Here is a 6,000-nt window from a genome sequence, read left to right as displayed (position 1 = left end):
TTTTTGATTCAAATTTTTGCTATTCTATTTGCTATTAATTTCTTGTTATCTTGTTATCAAATTTAAACTCATTTATTAAAAAAAATAAGCTAATGATATCATTTGATCTTATCTCTTTCACATTTGTTCCTAGCTAGAATTGCATAATTTAAAAATGTAAATTGTTTAGACTATTTCAACTATTAATATTCGAGCGCTACAGAAGAGACAAAAAATATTCCAAACGAATTTAAATGAAAAGGTAAATTAAATATGAAATAGTGTATTTCAATATTTGCAAGTATTGTGGAATAATTTCAAATATATCTTTGTTGATAATTAAATGATATGCATGAATTTCAGTGTATCATATCGGTAGTATTTCTCTGTATATTTGTTTAACAGAAATTCATCTCTCTGTTAAAGTATTCTACTTTTGCATATATTTATGTTAAAAATCAGTTTTTTTTTTTCCTTTTTAGGTTTTTTAGTTTTTTTTTTAGGTTTTTGAGTTTTTAAGTTTTTGAAATATACACTTTAACAGTAGGTATTAACAACCGATTTGTTAGTAATCATAAAATATATTCATTGAATTTTTATTTTGTATTATCAGATGATAGCAATAGCAATTATTGCTATTCGTATATTTCCTATACATTCTTAATTATTCTTATTTAACTTATACTATTGATATTTCACTACCGTTATTGTTCTGATAATTTATTATCACTTTTGTCTTTTATCATCTTTAATTTTTGAAATAGAATAATAATATGCTATTTGTTATATGGCCAATGTGTTATTAATTTTTTTTCCCCTTATCATTTTTTTTTTTTTTTTATCTATTCGTCTGTTAAGTTATCATCATTTGTGATATGATTTTCATCATTATTTTCTCTTATTATTAGCACAGCTACTAATTTCTCATTGCTAATAGCAATCAGAAAGAAGTTGGCAGCAATTTAGAAATGATAACTGACGATGATACACAAACAGTTGAACAATATATCAGTCACGAAGATAGCAATGATAACAGATAGCAATGGATGACTGTAACTTCACAATTTCTGAACATAAAGCAAAAATCACAACAATGATAATTTGGCATTGATGACAATGATGATGATGATGATATGTAGTAATCATGATAAAGATGTAGCTAATAATTGTAATTCTCATCTCTCTTTATATATATATATGTGTGTGTATGTTGCCTTTGATATACATCATTATTATCATCGTTATTATTATTATTACTACTATCATCATCACCATTGTCATATACGGTGGCACTTCTCTCATCAATTTTATCTTCAACAATCATTCATCATCAATCAGTACCTTCACAGGTACTTTCAATTCTCTTAGTTTTACGTTACATCCTGTTCCCTTCTATCACTTCTTTCTCTCTTCCAAGGAGCATCGAGCATCGAAGGAGCATTTGAACAAGTATATAATAATTATCAATAATCATCACAAGCAATAACAGACAGGTTAGTGAGCGTTTTAGGCACAAAGGTAAGAGTTGTTGATAGTGGTGGTTGGCGGTTGGCGGTTGGTGGTGGTTTTTGCAGTGCTGAATCATTTTTCATAATGCAATGAATACAGAGGGATACAAGAGAGAGAGACCCCCTTTTTTCAAAATGATCTTTTCTCTTCTCCTCTTCTCTCCTCTCTTATTGCTTAAAATCTCTTCCCACTTTTTTTAAAAAAAAAAAAAAAAAAACAAAAACTTGTTGGGACTATAACATATTTCAATGAGTTATTTTAAATCGATGAATAGAATCTAATCAAAAAACAGAATGAAAATTTGAAGAATCAACCTAATTTTTAAAAAATTTTCTACATTGAATTCATCCCAAAATGGGTAAATTTTGTTTTTTTTTTTTTTTTTTTTTTTCAAAATTCATTCACTGTTTGCATGAATTTTTTTGATTAATTTTATAGAAAAGAGTTACAAAATTAATTACAAGCAAAATACTTTCAAGCATTTCATTTCATTTATTACTAAATGTAAAAAAAAAAAAAAAAGAACTTAATTATTATATTTAAACAATCAGTGGATACATTATTACTAAATTATATTAGCTAATTCAAAAGCAGCGATTGCTACTACTCCGTTAGTGATAATTTTTCATCCATAAGCTAAACTTAATCATCGAACTTCACATACTTCAAATGTTGCAAATTTGTAATGGCAACAACTGTTATATGATTCTCAGATCTTTTTAATCACTACTAATTATAAATAACTTATCAGTTTACAGATTTATTTGAATTGATACATAAAATTATCCTATCCTTTTTATGAAATCATTGTTATCATTTACTTAACACATTCATATCATTGTTATCTGCTGGATCAGTGTCAAACAATCTTAAAGGAAAGCATAAAATGCAAAGGGATATATCATTTATTACTCAAACTTCTTTCATCGCAAATAATACTGGAAGCATAAGAATGTACCATTTGTCAAGTGTCACCCATTTGTCAAATGTCACTAAGGTAATTCTTCCGTTCTGATAACTTAAATACTTTTACAAGCAGTTAAGATTGATGAACCTGCAATAAAACTAAAACCTTGATCTACTTCTATTCCCTTCCTAGCAATTCCATTAGACTTTTCTTTTCCATTTACAGCAAAATTTACGATATTCAATAGCTCAAAAATAATTATAGATTTAAATTTCGGCAAATCGGATCATGGTATAATAAAAGGATTTCTGAGTTAGTACAATGTTTCTCTTTACAGAGAAATTATTATTAATAATTATTGAATTCAAACTTGTGCTATTTTAATTACTACTCAAATCATTTCACCAATAAATTTTTAGTATAATTAATCACTTACCGGTGTGGTTTTTCTTTTTTCTTTTTTTTTTTTTTTACATTAGCAGAAAGATGAGAAACATCTGGTAGTAACCTAAATCTTTGTACTATTCAACAGCGATTGATCATCGAACCGGCACAAGGATGTCAAATAAATCGGTCAATGGAACCTATTTAGCAGTTAGGTAAACAAAACTGTACACTGCTCACTCAATATTCACACACATTATACTACAACACTAGCTTAAATGCTAACTTAAGTAACTAATTTTTAGATAGCACATTGAGAAATATTGACTGTATGTACTCTTAACTTACTCAACAATAATCATATTTACAATTTTGTTCAAAAGACTATACTACTGCTTCTGCATTGCGCAAAAAAATGATTTCTTCCGCCGAGAAAATGCATATATAAATATACCATATAATGTTTAAATATATTTAAGTACTCCAGCTATTTCTCAAATATCAAAAAATCTAGAATTCAGTACGGAAGATTAAAGCTTATATAAGTAAATTTCAAATTATAAATTAAATTTATGATCTAATTTTTCAACAAATCTCAGTGTCTCATGAACGTTTTTCCTCATTCCTCCTTCCTTTGTTTTAATTCCAGGTTTTAATACAGTTTAGTTAATTAATTAATTAATTGATTAATTATTCCTTTATTCTTCCACCAAAATACTCTCTTCAAATACTTTCTTCTCAACTCCACAAAACAATCTATCACTTAATTGTAAGAATTTTATCAATTGGAAAAAAAAAAACTAAAAAATTACAATTCAAAAGATTGAAATTAAATCTTCACTTATTCTATTAATTTTACTTCAACTACTCCAAAAAAAAAAAAATGTTTTGATATAGCATTTTCTCGTAATGATGACGCATTTTATGAGTAATACAAACTTTTCTTGCCATCTTTTCTCTCTCTCCCTCTCTCTCTCTCTCTCTTTTTATGATAATTTTATAAATTACAAATCAACAAAAGGTACTCTTTTCATTCGCTGCAATATTTAATGTTCCCTTATGTTACGTTTACAGTGGCGAAGTGTGCAAATTTTGCCATCAGTTCAATTAATAACAAATTATCATAGTTCTGTGTGTGCCCTTCATAATACTCTTCCACCTTAACTTTTCAGAGGTGTAACAGTTTCAAAATTATTATGTATATGAAGAGACAAGGTGTATATATATTACTACACCAATACATACATACATACATACACACATACATACATACATACACATGCACGTATACATACATGATCAAGTCGTTCAGTATTTTACATTTAAATTGACAGACAAACAGACCGACAGACAGACAAACATGCATAGATTCGTACAGAAGTTTGCTTCAAAAATACAAACTTTAGTGGAAGATGGTCCCGAAGATGTCCATGGACTGCATTGATTGATACTTCTGTTTTCTTTGACAGAGACTGCGGAAGAAGACAAAAATGAATTTGAACTGTCCTGTGAACTCGTTCCTTGTGAACTACCCATCCCATCCCATCCTACCATATCACATCACATTCATATCATCATCACCATCATCATCATCATCATCATCATCACCATCATCAAATATTAAACCAAAGACGAAATGAAACAAACTACTCCTTACCTCTCTCTCTCTCTCTCTGTTTCTTTCAATCATTCTCTCTCTCTCTCTGTTTCCCTTTTAATCTCTGTCATCATCATTCTTCCCAAAAAAGGTTACGCTTCTTCGTTTCTCTTTTATCTTTTCATTCGTCAGAAATTAAAATTCTTCAAAAATTTTTATTTCTTTTTTAAAAAAATAAAACAATTTGCAATTTTTGCTATTAATAGGAAAAGAAAAAGATAGAAGTCTTGAAAAAAAAAAAAAAAAAGATCTTTCACTATTTCAGTTAAATAAAAATTCGATTAGAGCAAAAGGTGAAAGGTAAAAGGTTGAGAGACAGGAAGAAGCAAAGAAAATGACAGTAGGACAAGGACAAAAATGACATTTTGCAGTTAACTGTTGCATTGATCAAGAAATTACCGCTAATAATTGCAGTTATTATATTGAAAGTATTAGGGAGACAAGAGAGAAAAGGGGAAGAGGAAGTTATTTTAGTGTTTATTTGGATAGGCTAAAAAAGTGCGTTGATAATGTGAATTTGAAATGAGATTTTCTTTGTACATTTAAAAAAAAAAAAAAAAAAAAAAAAAAACTGAGCAAAAATAGAGAACTTAATGGACTGCCTGAAAATAACCATTAGTGTTTCATTTTGATGGTATAACTCAAACTACTACCACTTTTCATTCAACATTTTGTCAAAAAATTTAATTTCAAACTTTTGAAATACTAAAAAGCGCCGCTCATTGTAATTAGAAAGTAAAAATGATGTGAGAAGTAAGATTCTACCTTATCCTATAAACTACTCCATATTTCTTATCAATCAAATGTATGGCAGTAATAATTTTGTTATATTTTACATATTCCACTTAAATCTCTACTAATTCATTCATTCAATTGTATAAATAAATATTCCTAAATGGACAATGGCGCCTGAATAAATTTTTTCTTATTTAGACCAATACAAAAAAATGTTGTGTGTTGTTCGGTTAGCACTTTTAGATCAGTGAATATATTAACATTCCTTATAGTTAACATACACAGACACACACACAACACACATACATACATGCACACACATACATACATACATGCATACATACACAGACAGGTACAACGATATGTTTTAATAGTTTCACATGGAATAGACATTTCAGTAGAGAGGCTGTTGACTGTACAACAGGGTGAAAGGACGGACAAATGGACAGATGAATGAACGAATAAACAAGTGGACGACAGAGCAACAAAGAATCGGACAAAGAAACGTATTGCGACAGTGCCATGGGGACGGAATACTGAGACAGACTGTCCTGGTCAGGTCATTGAAGGGTAGCAACGAAGCAGATGTCCATCCGATAGCCAGGCAGACCAATGTATGCGCATGCGCATGTGCGCATATGTTTAGTGTCCAAGGGCATTCCCTATTCCGCACCAGTAGCAGCAGTAGTCACATCAACAATTATCTCCACCTCTCTTCCTCTATCTATCCGTAAATTTACCAAATGATCCAAAATCCGATTAACGTCATCGAAAAGAAATTTGAAGGGAACAAAAAAAAAAAAAAAAAAAAAAAAAAGAAAACATTTCA

This window comes from Brugia malayi (assembly GCF_000002995.4).
Source record: "Brugia malayi strain FR3 genome assembly, contig: Bm_v4_Chr2_contig_001, whole genome shotgun sequence".
In the NCBI taxonomy this organism is placed as follows: domain Eukaryota; kingdom Metazoa; phylum Nematoda; class Chromadorea; order Rhabditida; family Onchocercidae; genus Brugia; species Brugia malayi.
The sequence above is the reverse complement of the archived record's forward strand: the minus strand, read 5'-3'. Positions refer to the sequence as shown.